Raw genomic sequence first — 18,769 nt, forward strand, 5'->3', positions numbered from 1 at the left:
TTGCGACGAAGGGCTCAACGAGTAAATTAACCCTCAGACACAACCCACTGAGTTTCTCGCCGGATCTTCTCAGTGGGTCGCGTTTCCGATCCGGTGGTAGAATCTGCGAAGCACGGCTTTTGCTAGGGTTCGTGTTAGCAACGTCGTCAGGTTTGAGCCCCGTGAGCTCACAAGGCTACCAGCTTAGGTAGAAAAAAAAGAAGGTCATTTTATGTTTTAAGCTTTTTCTTTTTTTTTTACATAACTACTAAAGGTTTAATTAAAAATAGATATAATCGGCTACACAACACAAAAGTTACTTACTACTTGAGTAGAAACGCGAATATCCGTTTGAATTTGTTTATAGTAAGTGACTAAATACAAGAAACGACTACGAGCCGTATTATTTGGGCTCCTTGTTTTAAAACTGTCGTATTGACCTAAGCCACTGAGTTTTCCTTCGAAATTTCTCAGTGGGTCACGATTCCGATCCGTGTGCTTTCTGAAAGTTTTTTAACGTTCTCGATAGCGTAAAAATTAGTTATTTACTATGTAAAACTTACAGAATATATTTTTGTTTTGGCAATAATATTTATCATCTAATATATAGGTATAAAATTCTCGTGTCACAATGTTCGTTCCCATACTCCTCCGAAACGGCTCGACCGATTTTTATGAAATTTTATATGCATGTATAGTTGGTCTGAGAATCGGCTACTATCTATTTTTCATACCCCTAAGTGATAAGGGTTTTCCACCACATTTATTTTTTATTTTTTGGACATTTTTTTTTGATACTTTGAGGCATTATGTGGTTAAATGAGGTTTTGATAATTTTATATTCCCTCATCGTTCACAGCGCTACATGCCTCTTTCACTAATGTACCACATCCTTACAATATGTTAGTTTTTCGTTTTCTACACTAGAAATTCCCTAGAAATCTTATATATGGCAAAATAACGTTTGCCGGGTCAGCGCTAGTATTATTATATTATTAGCAGAATTTAATCTTTGTGATGTTTTTTTTGTGTACAATAATAATACTTACCCTAAGAAGATATATTCCTAAAGGCGATTTAACAAAGATTCTGGCTACCACAGTGACTAGTAGTAAATCCAGTTAATCAAAGCTTCGTGTTAGTTGTTATTACGAGTCTTACTATACATCATTACATTTTTTTATCATTCATCTATCATGCGTTTATTAATTTTCGGATAAATGACATGTGTGATTACTTAAGATTTTTTTTTGTTGCCTAGACGTTTCTATCTTCTTTATCTATTCGTTCTTCTTCTATTGTGCTATTACTACTACCTACAAATTATTTATAAAAATGTTTTTTGAAATTTAAGTTTCTTTACTCGCAAAAAGAACTAACAATATTTTTAGATTTAGTCCTAAAATTCTTTTTCATTGTTTCAACAAAGTCTTGAGTTAATAATTTCAAACATTAACTAAGGTCATTAAAACTTTTATACCTTTGACTTGCCGATATCCATGAGTAACATAAAGCAATTTAAGCACATTTTCCGAGTAAAAAAGAGTTTCATTATCAAAACACGTATGGAGCTCTAGATATGTATATTGTGCCCTCATTAGTGTGCGTAGGGTTGTGTTAGATCGGGCATCACGTGACCATTATAGGTAGCGTCAGTTAATGAGGGATGCGGAAACGTAATTTACACCTAGCGTTCTTTGTTCGGTGTTGGCAAAAATAAAATAGCTCGGATCCGTCCTTTTATTCGAAGAAGTAATGCTAACAATAAATATATATCAAGATATGAAGGGTTATTTGTGGTTTAAGCGACGCTTTTGCAACTGTACATGTATATCATAACAAAAAAACTTCTTTAGCTATTTTTTTTTTTTTTTTTTATTGCTTAGATGGGTGGACGAGCTCACAGCCCACCTGATGTTAAGTGGTTACTGGAGCCCATAGACATCTACAACGTAGACGCGCCACCCACCTTGAGATACAAGTTCTAAAGTCTCAGTATAGTTACAACGGCTACCCCACCCTTCAAACCGAAACGCATTACTGCTTCACGGCAGAAATAAGCAGGGCGGTGGTACCTATCCGCGCGGACTCACAAGAGGTCCTACCACCAGTAAACCTTTGTATTTAAAGGTGCGTTTTATTTAGTATTAGCATCAACACTTCGATGTTTTTAATTGAACTTTAATTAAGGTTACCCTATTGAAATAGTTTGTCTGCCAATATATCGAGAATAAAGAAAAATTTAATCAGTGTGACAATTTACCATCACGATACGATATTGAAGGTCTATTCCACAATTTTCCAAGTCACTAACAAACCGTACAATAACAAAAAAAGATCTTAGCTCTAATCTCTAAGTCTCTAAGTAATACAGGAGCCATAGCCCGACCGGTACCAAAGCAATTGGAGCATGATCTAACTGGATATATTCTTCAGCTGACGGCGCCCCGTTATCAAGATTTTTTTGCTTATCAATAAATCACTCCAATGTATGGTCTAATTAAAACAATTAGCTAGGTCTACGATTACAGTTGCTATAATTTGTACGATGAGTTTGGAGACTACTAGTGCTGGTGACAATGATTAAAGTACTAATTTAACTACATATTATAATATGTCACTTTATAAATACATTGAAAAATAAAAATAAGTATCTAATAAATTTTCGAACTTATTTTAATTTCTTGATGACAGTTAATTTTATTAATATAATATACCAATTTTTGAAGCAAAAAAATTATGATTTTGCTGTGCGGAAAAATTACAATGCGAAATGAAATGTTCTTGTTATTTTTATAAATTATACACACCGTTTTGGAAATTTTAAATTGTGTAATAGTTCACTACATGCCTATTTTAGAGCCCCTTTCTGTTCAATCAATAAATATTTACTTTTTTACAACATAACATTTAAGACGTACACTATAAAAAGTGAAATCTGCTCTGAGTGAATACAGTTTAATACCATAATCAAAACTCCAAAATCGAGGTCAATATTTTAAAAAATAATTATGTTTGACTCAGTAAAGTAAAGTGCCGGTGCGAGTGTAAGCGGTGTGATTTATATTTTTGGAAAATTCATGAATTCTCCAAACAATACAAGGCAATTTTTTTAAAAACAAAACAAAAGACATGAAAATCAATATTGAATCGATATTATATTCTACATTATGTTTAACTTCCCAAACTTTAATAATTTAATTTTAGCTGGTTGTTAGTTTTTTTAATTATTTTTTGTAACCTACACATACATTGCATTGCTCAAATCAATTATAGCTCGCATCTAACAGAATGAAAGTAAAAGTGTTGAGAAGTAATTATTGAAACAATATTACGTGTCACACGTCACCTTTGAATCTACAATTAAAATACTCTCTAGAAGTTATTTCAAACATTTATGAGATTCCGTGCAAATTTTTTTTATTAGATGGAATCAACAACAACAATTTTAACATAACTAAATACTGGTAATTAGTAATGTAACAAAAACAAACTATTGCTGCATGCAATTTAAGACAATAGAAATGATAAGCAAATTTAAAATACAATGTATCGGTGCGAGACAATTAATTTTCATGCCACAAAACGAACGAATTCACACGAAAGCAAAATAGTTATCTAAATATACTATGTAACACTCTGGAAACATATAATGCAACGCTACCCTTATTTTATACATAATATAAACTTGAGACAAAGATTGTTAAGGAACCAAAGGGATTTAGAAAATATAAGTGTTCATTTTCGACCGAATCTAACTATACTGAGACCCTTAGAACTTATATCTCAAGGTCTGTGGCGCATTTACGTTGTAGGTGTCTATGGGCTCCAGTAACCACTTAACACCAGGTGGGCTGTGAGCTCGTCCACACACTAAGCAATAAAAAAAAAAAAACAAAAAAGAATCAAAACAATGTAACGAATAATATTTGAAATCAAAAGGGCGGAAAATTATTTTGAAACTAGAAACATGGGTTAAATGTATTAAATATTTCGTTTTTCCATCTACATCAAATACATATAATATAAATTTAAAAGTTAGGATTACTATTTAAAAATAACATTCCTCTTTTTCATTAATCCTAATATCTTATCCTATTAATCCTAATCTCGAGCAGGTACACCCAAGGCATGTTTCTTTTAATTTACAGGTTTCTGAGGATAAAGCTCGGCGTTGTCTCACAGTCGAGTCAAGATACTGTTTTAAAAGTACAGGATGATGGAAAATGGTATGACGAAATTAAATGTACATCACAAAAAATAAGATTATATTCCCGCCTATACTGGCACCACACGCAATGAGCATAAAAAAGCGTGCAGTGGAGCGTGCCTACATCTCCCGCGTTTCTCCACACCACATATTTGCTATATACTTGCTGAATCGCTTCACGCTAGCTGACCAACGCACCGCCGCTTAAATAAATTTTCATTAAAAATTTAAGATTGGTTTAAAATTAATTACAAACAAGGTCATATTTATTTTAGTATTTTATATTTTTCTGTCTTGATTAATTAAGTCAGATCTGAGTATTTGTTTGAGATGATCCTATCAACTCGTTTTAATTATCACATCGTTCGCCACCAGAAGAGTTCATCCGTGCTATCTAGAAGAACCACTGTGTCCATCCACAGTGCGTTTCCAGAGATAACTTTTACCACGTCCCATTCAACTTTGGATAGCTCTCCTAAGTACAGTGACACATCATTTTTGACACATACTTTGCAGACTTGACTGGGATACTTGGGCAGGTGTTAGCAAATTCGTTCAGGTTGAATCCCATGAGCCTGTCCACCGGTCAAGGTGAAATCGGAATAAATCACGAGGTTACTAGCAGATAGATAGGCAAAAAAAATAGATGTTCAGTGATAATATAAATAACAAAATCTGCTTATTTTCTGCTGCTCTTGTTTTGTATGAAACGGGGTATTATTAATATTTTGTAAAAAAATATTAAGCTTAAAGTTACTTACATATATGTATGTATATATAAGATCAAGTACTAAATTTAATAATCTATCATTTACAACAATAAAGAAAAAATTAAATAAATAAGTACAACAAAACAAAATACAGTCTTATCAATTAAAATTAGCAATGACCCCAAATTCATAGTGTGACTTAAAACGAACTTGTGAAACTCAAATTTTCTATATTTCGTTCAAGTAAGGGAGTAAGTATATATTCATGAGATAATCGCGCAATCCTTCAAGTTAAAGCATCGGATGGCACCGGTCCCCCCAAGTCAAACCCTAATCACTTGTTGAATCTGTCGAGAACGGAACTTGCCCTCGTCCGATTAACGTCCTTTTTAACTCAAATTTAGCCGTTGGGCGAGTGAATTATAAAAGCGACAATATTTTTGACAAAATAAGGTAACTTTACGAAGACAAGACAAGGAAAGTTTTTATTAAACTCCAAATAGCTCTCATATATCTTATCTTACGGAGAAACCTAAGAATGGTGAGAATCAAAGTTTATATTCTGCATCTATACAACCTTCTACGTTGCATCTAATGTAACATCTTGCCGTTAATAGAAATAGAAACGTAATAAACTACTGTACTGTTTGTGTACTTCCCTTTTTTAACCAGCCTTTTTTTGTTAATTTGGTCTTATCCCTTCTTATTATAAAACCTTTGTCAGTCTCCTTACAACAGGCTTATTGCCTATCATCATTCTCCTGCCCTTTTCCCAGTGACCTGGGGTCGGCACAACATGTTTTCTCCTTCCATACTCCTCAATCATATACCATTACTTCGCTCACTCCTCTCTTTCACATATGGTCTTTCACGCAATCCATCCATTTTTGCTTAGGTCTTCCTCTTCCTCTAAATCATCCCTTCAACATACCATAAATATAAAGCGGCAATCATCAAACAAAACGTAATCCTTTAACGAACAAAACTCAATTAAGTTCACACTCGGACAGAGTACGCGTACAAGTACGCTAAGAATTTGTCTTGAATAGCCACGCGGTTGTAAATTAGTCTTGATGAAGTTTAATTAATGGCCTTAGCTACTCGAGCGCGGTTTATTGAAGTGAGATCATAGATGCGATAAAGCATCTTTAGGTTTAGTTTAAGTTACTCTGAAATAATGTTATTGTTTCAGAAGTTTCAAGTTATTGTTTGAATTAATGTTAGGCAAAATCTCTTTCCTAGCCGCTAGTAACAGGGCGGTCCAAAGTTGGGTGGCCTGTGCGTTTGGCTATTGCTGGCGTTAGAGCTAATAACGTCCGATGGCACCAAGAGTGGATCAGATGAATCGATCAGGAATTCGATCGAGGATCGATTCGCGGTGTTATTTATAGGCGGTGAAGATCTATCGACATCTAAAATTTACAAATTAAATGTATAGTAGTATAACAGTATAATAGTATGTAGTGATATAACAAATAGTATAGTATAATAATATAATATAATACCTTTAAAAAAGGCAATATTTTATAACACAATGTATTCACCAGTTGCGTACATTAAAATTTAATATAACAATAAAGTGAACATTCTATAAAAGAGCATTTAATTTACTACTAAAATCAACTCAAAACAATGAATTGTAACAATAAAATTTTGCGACGCCCCCTCTGTATCGAAATCTAAGCTAAGAAAGATAAAATATTTATACAAAGTTTCCTTTTAGATTTCATGTTCGAAATTAATTTTAATTCAAAAAGTTATTCGTTAAACATGGATGCCAATCGGGAGGGCTTCCTACGATCGATTGTATTTGGATACTTATTATACTTATTAATTTAATTTATCGTTAAAAGAGCTTATTGCCTATCTGGTGTTAATAATTAAGGGAACCCTTAGACGTTACAGTGATTGCCGCCATACTTCTCGAAAGATGTGCTCGATGCGTTTTTGGGCGCTGTTCCCTCGCAAGCCCATGTAACAATATTAATAGCGCCATTGTTAGTCCATCAATATTTAGTTATTTGACACTGAACAACCTACCAGATTAAAAAGTTTCTAACTTGAGCAATTCTGCGGAGTTTGCGTATTCTTGACTTTGGATAACGTATTTTTTTTTTACTCAAACAAGGAAGTTTCATTAATATCCGTATTATCGTAAAAATGAATGGTAAACGAAATGTTTTATTTAACTTGTTCATAAAGTTATTTTAATGTGCTCTCCCGAGACTAAATCTATTTATTTTTTCATGTACTTCCCGTACGTTTTGAGTCGAGGTTTTTTCATTAGAATAGCCGACTTCTTTACCTTACATTCAACATTGTAGAAATTTTAATCTACTATTATTTCGCAAAACCTTAACTAAACCTCAAGACTCAATACTTTGTTTTCGAGAAATTCTAATGACGACGACGACAGTAAAAACGTCATAGATCAAAAACTCAGCTTTTGATGTTTAAAATATACATGCATGCAGAACAATAAGATCCAGAATTGCGTCCGGAGATACAGAGCTTCGCATCACAAAGCTATTTGCCTCGCTGATTGCTTCATTTCCTCTCCATAGCTTGTGAAGATCATTCGATAGAGGTAATTATAATGTCGCCTCTACAAACCTTCTACGTTTGTACAAATTTGAAAATTCCAAATACGGCTTCAGAAATAAGGTATTGTCTTCTGTCAAGAAAATATGTAACTTTATTTACTATTCTAAAATTTTTCGGTCACATCCACGTTATAATTGCGTACAATTGATGCTTTACAGCTATCATACTTTATACGATCTAATCAAAACAAGGGTTTAACAATTGACGAAGATCTACAAACACCTACATCATCTATTGACTAATCAAATTTAGTATCACGCTGCGTTAAGAGGGCATTCACTCCGATCGAAGGGATGTTATCCACATGAAGTTTTTCATACGATAGACAAACAAGCTTGTAGATTATACTCTATTACCACGTTACAAGAGATTGCGTTATATTCTCTGAGTAAATTCCGTACAAAGCCTTTCATAGGATCTATTATGTATAATATATATTAACTATGCCGATAATTACAGAAGGATGAACACCGTTAAATTCAACTACTGTTTCAAATTTAGATGATGCCTATTGATATTGTATTTGTTTACTAACTTTCGCACATCAGTATATCAGTAGATCAATGTTAGTTAATCGATTAATGATTCGAAGTTATATAAGTGAATCAGCCTGTACTTAGATACTTAAAAAATTTTTGTAAACACGATTTCGTGTAAGTGTTTGTGCAGCAGATTAGTAAGCAGCTGATATTCAAATAGCAGAGGATGCATATACTGCAAGCAACATAAAGACCATCACCCAACTTGGTACATTAACACGAATTGCACAATTGCACAGGGATACTGACTGTATCACCCTTGGGTTCACGAGCTCTCAGCCCACCTAGCTCAACGGCTGCCCCACCCTTGAAATCGGTACGCATTGATGGATTATTGTTATCTGATAAATAAATGAGTTAAATTGAATTGAAATTACTTAGTCAGAATGACGGTACAAATCTACGCAAGACCTTGACGCTCTTAAATTTGTAAATTTTCTGATTTTATAATTTCATCGTAAAAGCCTTACCTATAATCTTCGCTTACAGTTTGCACTCTGGTATAATCGAATCATTCGATAGAAGTACACTTATCCGACAATAAGTGGGGTCGGTACATCGAGTTCTCTATTTCCACTCAGGTCTATCATATGTCATCTATGCACTCACACTCTTCTTTCCCATATCTTCATTCACACAGTCCATCCAAGTCGTCTTAGTAGGTCCAGCCCCTTCGGACGGACTATTCTGAATCTGTCCTAAATAGAACCTAATACCGACAAAGGGAATTTAGTACATAACCCAAAGCTGTAAACATTAAATAACATATATCTAAGTCTACTTTAACGGCAGTACTGCGATAAAGCTACAGACTGAATTAACCAAATTTACTAACAAACAAAAGTACTTCATTCCATCTTCTCGGGCAATGAATAAAACGATTCAAACTCCATTTTCCGTGGCTACTCTACGTTCTTTTATGTCGTTAAAAATGTTTCCCATTCATATTTATTTCGTTTCGTTAACTCTTGAAGGAAGAATGGAAATTTCCTTCTATACGATGAATTACCCTAATAATATTAAATAATTTCTGATATACGTAACATATTTGTAAGAAAAATGTTTTAAGTGTAATATTTTTTGGTGTAAAGTAGACAGCTCATGATCGAATGTCTAAAACTTAAAGATGAGATTTAAAAAATGATTAATTAATAAATAAAACCGATTAACATTCAAACAAATGACAGCTTCACGGTAGAAAAACGCTAAATAGTGAGTGACACCGACCTGAACAACAAACATTACCACCACATCTCCACAAAAAGGGCCAACATGATTTTCGCTCATGACGTATGTTGGTAACGATTCGAGGCTCGTTCCCCATGAATGTCTGAGGTAATGGACACTATTCCTCATTCCTCCTCGGGTCGACCCGAATATAGCCCATAAGGTGCATCGAGGAACATTTATAAGCAGCTATAATCCCATAGTCCGAACCGTTTGCTACTAATGGAGGTATTATTTTCTTTGGGGTCAGAGAGAGTGCATATTATACCTAACTAAATTACATTTAAAGCACATGCAGTAAATTATATTAATATTTTGAGCGCATGTTGCTACGAAGCAAAATCATAATATGTAGGATCCTTAAAAGCTGGCGATACTCAATCTACCGCATGAGATGAGTTCGCATCAGCTTTCAACGTTAACACCAAAACGATATTGGCCCATTCAAAATTGGCATGTTAAAAAAATGTGAGCCGTCACGGGACGCCTGGCAGATGTGAAACATCGACATTATTTTGTAAAAGTAATATGCAGAAAAGAACAGATTGTGATAGGAACTAAATATGTCATAATGATAAAATAAAATTTTACGAAAAATGAATTTGTTTTCAAGTAAAACACAGGTTATGTGTACTGTAGTAAACAACACTGTATACACTACGGAGTATACACTATAGGTATCCAAGCTCAGTGTAGCGAGAGAGATGGCTTAACGCCGGATCGAGTGGGAGAGAATCGCACAGTCGATTGCGCATGGCGACGCGTCGCCACGGAATGCGTCGCCACGCTAGAAATCGGTTTTACGTGCGGCTATAGATGTTTCACATCAAAAAGGTCTTGTACTTGTAAAAATAATTAGCTCGTATTTTTTTTTTATTGGCTTATAGGCAGACGGGCATACGGCCCACCTGATGGTGAGTGGTTACCGTCGCCCATGGACTTCAGCAATGCCAGGGGCCGACCCAAGCCGCTGCCTACCGCTTAATACTCGTTTTATCGTGTCCATGTTGATGAAACATATACAAATATATTCCAAATGAATTTGGAAATAGAAATCCATATTAATAAAATAAAAATTCATTTGATTTAAAATTGCCGGCCATACATAAATTACGTTTCAAATGGCCAGTTTTGTAGAACGGCAACTTTATAGGTAAATACATACATATTATTGTTATAATGTTAATGTTATTTTAATAACATATTGCTAATAAATTTGCTCAGTTTAATACTAAATACTAAACCATGAAAAAAAATCGATATGAAAAAATATTTAAAACATCGCACAATTCGGGAATAGTTTCCAACATAATCGAAAATTCGAACATGAAAGCTTCAGTTGAACACAATGCATGGGTGTGCGAAACCCCAAACTATCCAGTTAACTTGACGAATACGAAATCTGTCGTCATCCGACACAATCACTTGTGCGACATTTACGTTTAGAGTTGCGGCTTGTGGTTTTGCGCTGCTGAATGCAAAAACCCAGTAGTCACTCTATATTGAATCTTACGCCTGAGTGTTAAGGAACACATTTCGCTAGCGTTTATTAAGTATTAACAGTGTATAGGTTTTTCGGCGACTTCAGTTTATTCTACCGAACTATTTTGTTTTATTTTTGTTATTTCCCTTGTAGACGAGCATACAGCCTACCTGATGGTGAGTGGTTACCGTCGCCCACGGACTTCAGCAATGCGAGGGGCAGAGCCAAGCCGCTGCCTACCGCGACTAACAGACTCGTCTAAAAAGGGCATTGTATTTGACCGAAAAAAGATATTAGAAGCTTAGTGCAGTAGCCACGCCTTAGTTAGCCAGAGTATTTGTCGGTTTATAAAGGCTATAAAGGCCGGTTAAAAAGGCCGAAATAATTTTAGAAATTATAAATTAATATTGTGCTATTAATATACTAGGATCAAATACTAGATAAATATACGAATAAGTATTACGAAAATCGCTAAAACCTGCACAATCGGCAAAAACACAAACTCACAAATTACGTATCTAATTTAATATACATGATCCCTATTTAAAATTATGTACATAACAAAAGGAAATTTCGATTACGAAATATTAAAAAGGGAATTAAAAGTCTCTTTCTTGAAAATTACGGAAGCCAAATTAGCAGAATTATTTACAAAGCCTTTCCGAGTGAGCTCCGTTTCCACGGCCTATCAATTGTATTAAATTTGAAATAAGCACGCTTGACGTTCTTAAATTACATTTTCATAAAAAATTCAAGTCTATTTTAGTTCATTTAGTATTTGAATTAATGGTGTATCACAATTAAAAAATATATACAATATTTTGAGTGATTGTGTTTCATTAGATCTGGATTGAATTTGATTTTGGATAACTTGCCCGCAAATTTTTACGTGGAATAAAACAAACATAATTATTCTTTTGGGTTTGGATTTAAAAAAAAAATCGTATTTCGTGTTTCACATTTTTGCATACAAAACAATATTACTTATTGTAAGTATTTGATTTGCATTCTTTGATAACGACACAACCGCGGTTATACTCGTGACATTATCAATTCCTATAGTCTACAAGAAACCGTTCGTTCCATCAGATGGCTTCGAAGTTCATCTGTAATCGCATAAAGTAAAAAATCTATGTGCCCGCCGTTTTCGAACGTAAAATTCTCCGTAGCACTATTACAGAAACCCTATAAAGCTTTATCCGTTCTTAAGGTCCCTTATAAAAGGTCGATATCCTCGATATTTACATCAGCAAAACAAAAAAAAAAATACAAAAGGGTACTTACTCCCTTCACTTCCGCAATGCGACTCGATGTAAAGTTTTAATCTACGCAGCGTATCTTGGTCCGTTTCGGAACGTTTACCTCGCTCTGAGAAGCTGCGGCGAAACAATATTCTAGAACAGTCTATTACACAGATGGCTTGAGTTTACGTAATGTGTTTAAGTGTTCAAAAAATAAAATATCTTTAAATTTTTTTTATTGCTTAGATGGGCGGACGTGCTCACAGCCCACCCGGTGTTAAGTGGCTACTGGAGCCCATGGACATCTACAACGTAAATGCGCCACCCACTTTGAGATATAAGTTCTAAGATCTCAGTATAGTTACAACGGCTGCCCCACCTTTCAAACCGAAACGCATTATTGCTTCACGGCAGAAATAGGCAGGGCGGTGGTACCTATCCGCGCGGACTCACAAGAGGTCCTGCCACCACTAACTTTAATCCTTTAATTTAGACGCCTCTGATCAATGTCCCAAAACAACTTTTCACATGTTTCACTAATGTTATTTTAATCCACTGCTAGAGCTTTGAACATTATACCCGAATCGATCCAAAACACAAACGAGTTATGGTTCGACCGGGCGTTAAAATAATCAACCAACGACTGTTTTGTGTGATCATTTTCAAACACATAACCTGAAAGAAGGCGAAAGCGTTTCCATGGAGGCGGTGGTCCCGTGAAATTTCTACTTTCCCTTCCATTTAAAGGTAAACTGGCCAACTACCGTTTACCCTAATAATTTTGTTTTCGCCCGGGCCGTTCATAAATAACTGCGGGATTAGACACGTAAGCAGCGGCCGGCATTGCAACATTTCATGTCAAATTAAACTTTAACTGTTGATAATGGTATATCAGTCGCTGCTCGAAGCAGATAATTCTAAAATAAAAACATCACTAAAGTAGCAGTACACACAAGATACGGAACATATATTAAGCCTCGCACAGCTGCGCCCCGGAAGTTTGAGGTTTTATGTAAAAAAAAAACAATAATCGCTGGGAGTCCTTTCGACATTAAATTTACTGGGTCACATTTTAATCAGAATTGTATTTTTTAATTACTTCGGTAGTTCAACGAGCTAATGGCTTACCTAGTGTTAAGCGGTTATTGATGGCCATAGACATAAATATACTTTAAATCAAATCAAATCAAATCAAAAAAATATTATTCAACATAAATGAAAGTACATACTTGTTGAACGTCAAAAGAACTACCGCCAATTCACATGAGAAGAATTGGCAAGAAACTCAGCGGGCATGTCTTTTTTTTTTAAATGCCGCCACCCACCCAATGTCTATTTCTCAATTCTATAGTATTTATAACGGGTGTCCTTACGCTTAACCTTAGACATCACAAATTGAATTACCACCTTGAGAAATCACTCGAAACCTGAACTCTAATATGTAAGCTGTCTCGATTCTCTAACATAAACAAATAAATGCTTCGTAGCAAAATTAAAAGAACGGTGATACCTACCAGTGTGACCTCAGATTAAATCTCATCACCCATAAAAGAAGTTATCGCACGATTATATCTTAATACATTTCGACGTAAAGTAAAACATCATGAAAGGTAAAACATCCATTAGCTTCAAAGCACAAGCACTTGAAAAACATTTTCTTTTCACGACAGTAATAAGTCACTTTCCCCCTGGCGTATCAATCAAACCCCACAAGGCTCTTTTATTTATATTTGACAACCTGTTTGCACGTGATATGAAGTGAAGATTTACTTTATATTGTACATTAGCGTTGTGAATCGACTTTCGTACACAAGCATTTCGTTTTATTTATTAACTAGCTGACCCGGCAGACTTCGTAGTGCCTCAATCGACAAATAAAAGACCTAAACTTTTGTATAAAATAAACTTAAAACAAACAAAAGGAATCCGTCCGACGGGGGACACATCAAAGGAAAAACAAAATTGTTATTTTTATCTAATTCCAAGCATTTTCATATTTATCTACCTTTTAAACCTTCTCTGGACTTCCACAAATAATTCAAGACCAAAATTAGCCAAATCGGTCCAGCCGTTCTCGAGGTTTAGCCAGACTAACGAACAGCAATTCATTTTTATATATATAGATTAGCGTTGTGAATCGACTTTCGTACACAAGCGTTTCGTTTTAGACAGCTAAACAAAATTAGAAGTTGCCAAAAAGCCAATTACATTTTTAGTATTTTGCCAAAAAGCCTAAGTTAAAAACATTTTCAGCGAACAATACGGTCATTGCACCAGTTCCAATTTAGTTGAGTTTATGGTGTCTAGTTTAAGTTGTCGGACAAAAAGTTGGCGAGAGCTTTTACGCAATGCAGTAAGCCCCGCCCCTGCCCAGGGTGCGTTATGATATCGGGAAGCTGCGTTGACCCAACTAGGCCAAACTCAACACGGACTTATAACATTAACAAACATTTTGCCCTACATTAAAAACAGATTATTCTCTTCATCGATCACTAAATAAATTACCACGAATAATAATTTCATATCCTATTAAATAATCATCAATACTTAGACCTTATCGTTCAAGATAGGTCCCAGTAACCACTAATTAAACAAACAGCCAAAAAAACTAAATAATTCCAGTATATATCGTCTTTTCGCATTAAAAGTGTACAATTTCCAAAAATATTCGAAATTGAGTTAATTTGCGGAATTATTTGGTATCACCAGTATTTTTCTCATAAATACTGTCAAAAGAGCGTAGTTTAGTTTTTTTTTTTAGTTTACCTGTTTTGACTACTATTATGTAACAAAATTAATACATAATTTTATCTTACTTTATAATACAGATAATGTAACTGGTAAAAAAATAAATGTTGCAAAGATGATTAATATTAAAAATATCACATGTTAAGCCTTTAAAACACTCTCCTGTAAAATTAGTCAGTTTTGAGATTATACAGTTTTAATGCGAGAAGACGATACGTACACACCTTCGATCAATAATAGTACTAGATTACGGATCAGGAACAAAAATAAGACGCTCCAGTGGCCACGTTTGCAGACACGAAAACATCTTCATTTCTTAGAAAAAAGTTTAATAATGTTAACGACTTCAGTTTATTATAAACCTTAATACTTAAACATAAAGTTTAACTACCATTGCAAAATATATGTATTTAGGTCCTTTCGTCAGAAAAAGAATATTATGGAATAAATTTAAAATGTCACTTGAACATAAAAAGTCATCAGTACAAAAATATTTATTCTAAAATGATACTTAAAGCCTAATTTATAAGGTTAAAAATATTTGTTTAAAATTTCGTGCTTATTGTATTGTGGAACTAGATGTAGTTCTTGGTATTACATTTCAATGCTCAGAACACAGTAAGTATTGAAAGACATAGAGTTGCAGAATATACATATTTGTTTTAGGTTTGTTTTGTATGGTCGCAACTATTTTTGACCGATTCAAAAAAGTAGTAGATAATATTTTACATTGCCGCTATTACAATAAATAGGTGATAAAAAATAAAATTAAATAAAGTAAAAAAAATATGAAAGGAAACACGAAACATGTTTTCCACGTATTCTTTATACAGAAGTAATTAAAACAATAATGTAGGTTTAATTACCTTTAAACAGATTCAGTTTGTTATGAAGCTGTCTTTTAGAAGTCATTTTTATATGAGCGGTTTCTTTTTACAAATATAATGTAATCTTATATCAATGAATTTTTCTATAATCAGTTTAATTTAGGCTTATTTTATGGCTGTGTTCGTTTCCCCCAGAAAACAAATCCTTTTCAGCATATACGCTTAAAATATTTACACATACATATAAAGTTTTTTTAATACTTTTTTGCATTGATTTGCCACCACCATTGAACAATTCTAGAATTTTTATAAGAGTTCTATATTTCTTCTCCTCTTTCTTTCGCGACAATATATATCCATTGTGCACAGCGACAAGGGGCTACTAGGAAATCTACAAACAAAAATAACATTATAAAATAACAAAACTACTCTATGCATTCCCTGTCCAAGAATAGGTGATGTTTGTTACAATAGTTGGTGCCTTGTCGCAAACATTGGCCAAACAATTACAATATTCGTAAATTGTGTTTTATTTACAATATAATTGTGTTTATTATTTTATGAAAAACACTTAATAATATAAATTTACCAAAAAAAGATATTCCTTCCAAAACCTTGGTGTTACGGTGGTTTTTTACTCAGTTTTTGAACGCGCATTGCAGCGTTTTGACGTCTTAGTGTTGGCTATGATTGGACCATACTAATTTGAAATAAGACCACAAATTTATTTGTGGTCTTATTTTTCGGGCCGCTTTTGAAGCGCTAATCGCGAATCTAGTAGTATTATTGATCGAAGGTACACACATTAAAACGCCAACAATAGTTACAATTATTGTGATAGCACTGATTGGCCAAAAAGGAGGCGTGAGATGAATGCCAGCTGCGTTCAGAAAGCAATCGACTCTGAAACGACATTGAATAACAATACGGATAACGAACGATGTTAGCTTCTAAAATAAAATATTAATACGATTTTTACAATATACGCACAAAACGAAAATTTTATTTTATTCATGACACTTAAATACGGGATTTTTTACGGATCTTGCATGTTTATGATTAATTGACTTTTAGAGTAGAGTAATATTCATTCACCTTTACATTTAAAATTATAGCTGATTCTGGTAATAATACCAACCGCAGCTATGTCAGAAAAATTAATTTAGATGGCCAAAATAAGTTGACGATTTAAAATGGTTACCGAAACCCCCTAGACTAGATCATCAACATTAATAAAGTCCAAATCTAAATTGCGTTCTATAACGACAGTCCCAGCCTTCAAACTGGAATACATAATTTCGGTTATGGTGGTACTTACCCGTGCGGCTTTAGAATACGCTCTACTGTACTATAGGTAGAAGGCTTGAACTGACCCGCTGTCGTATATTTTAGATATAGCCCTGCTGGCTGAACCTTTGCTCGCCCACCTGATGAAACTGGAAAGGATTCTGAGCCACCAGAAATCCATAATTTAAAAAAAATTATTTAGATATCATCGAAGTGTTATGTTTATACATCTAAAATATTACAAATCACTACATACAAGATTGGATAAGATATATATTTTAATACTTTTAAAAGTTCTAAGCCTGCAAAGGAGATATGAAGAAGGAAAATTGTGAAAAGATTCCTTTACAAAACACAAGTCAGACTCGTAGAGCTCAATAATCAGTAGAGTGCACTACGACACGTAGCCACTGCCAGTTCGTAGCCACGTAGCATCGTAAATTACTTTTCAATGCAATTCGTTCTGCTTCTTTGGAAAATTGTAGACTGGCATAAAATTTAGGTTGATATATCGTTTGGCAGATTAAGGCTTAATACTTTTTTATTACGATGTTTCAGTCTTTGCTTAGGACAGCTGCTATTGACGTGAGCTCTGTTCAAATCGACTCAATTTTTTTTTTAGTAAGTCGTAAAACATATTTCGTATTGTTGTTATACTATAATTATCAAAATTTTCATTTTCTATAATCAATTAAAGAGTATAAAGCTCTCGTAAAATATTACGCAAGTGGTTTAATAAAGCGACCGCGATCTCTCGAAAAATTCAGTAACAATTTTAATTTTTGACTTCGGACAGAAAGAAATCCAATTGTTTTCAGGCCCCGAAGTTCCTATCGCAATTATATTCCAACAGTTTTTCGTAATACGATTACACGTTATTTAGCCTTTCGTTAAACACCAAATTGTAATTTCACATGAAATACAAGGTCAGAAATAGCTTTTTACGAATTTGTAATTACTTCACATCGAACGATAGGAGCAACAGGCTATTGAGAATGTATCTGTATACATTTCTGTACACCACGTAAGTAGAACAGACTAAAATATTTTCAATTTAATTTATCGCACATTTTTATTTTTCCCAAAAAATATCATATTTACTAACTATGAAAATAAAAAGACGTTGACCAAGTATTACTACAAAAAACTAATTTTATGTATTCTATTTGTAATTTCTAATGGTTTCGGTGATCATCTATTACTAGGCAGGTCATGAGTTCGTTCAACTATCAATGAAAATAAATGACAGCCAGGTCATTTTTCGCAGTCCTTCAACGCTATCAATTTCCCATTCAAACCAATGGAATTAATTGAATGTATTTTAACACGTTTGAAAGCGACTCTCGGGTAGCTATGCGAGAATAATTCAAACTAATACACACGTTTGGGTCGCCAATAATTCAATTGAATCGATTGGGGCAGTAACAATATCTAAATTGAATGTAGTAATGAACAAATTCGCAGTTCGCTTTTGTCTCTAAATTGCTTTGTGACATGGACCTCGTTCGTGCTGCGATAGACGACTGGCCGCGCAGAAGGCCTGTATTCAAAATCACGGAGGTCATTTTGAATAAACTTTAGTGTCATAAGAATCTATGTTTTGTTAAGTTAATTTTGGTATATGAATGGTTACATAATGAATAAACTTGTTTCAATTATTTTACATTAAACATGTGACAGAATTTATGACCTGACTAGGTATACTTATAGATATTGAGCTCACGTCCAGCCGTGTCTTTTGGCTGACAAGGTCTGTCTACTCGCCTGATACTGATAATGTATGTACGTTAGCCTCCTTTGAACAGCGGTCTCGGAGCAACAAGTTTCGTTTCCTACTTCTGTATAATTACAGAATAATAGCAACGGTAATGGATTACACAATATGAGTACATAACAAAGTTAGCCGCCGTCGTC

At 34.1% G+C, this 18,769-nt stretch overlaps 2 protein-coding genes and 1 long non-coding RNA gene across 3 annotated transcripts in view; 1 reads left to right on the top strand and 2 right to left on the bottom strand.

Moving 5' to 3' along the window:
* Positions 1-18,769, bottom strand: part of MCU (mitochondrial calcium uniporter) — a 145,408-nt gene that overhangs the window by 36,251 nt on the left and 90,388 nt on the right. The window lies entirely within an intron of this gene.
* Positions 1-18,769, top strand: part of jv (javelin) — a 101,834-nt gene that overhangs the window by 2,103 nt on the left and 80,962 nt on the right. The window lies entirely within an intron of this gene.
* On the bottom strand, positions 15,218-17,411 carry LOC149500292 (uncharacterized). The gene is made up of 2 exons (XR_016325015.1): positions 16,158-17,411; positions 15,218-15,959 (listed from the first exon to the last, which is right to left on the bottom strand). It is a non-coding gene; the product is annotated as an uncharacterized LOC149500292 (long non-coding RNA).

This window comes from Bombyx mandarina, chromosome 22, assembly GCF_030267445.1.
Source record: "Bombyx mandarina strain Sakado chromosome 22, ASM3026744v2".
NCBI classification, from domain to species: Eukaryota; Metazoa; Arthropoda; class Insecta; order Lepidoptera; family Bombycidae; genus Bombyx; species Bombyx mandarina.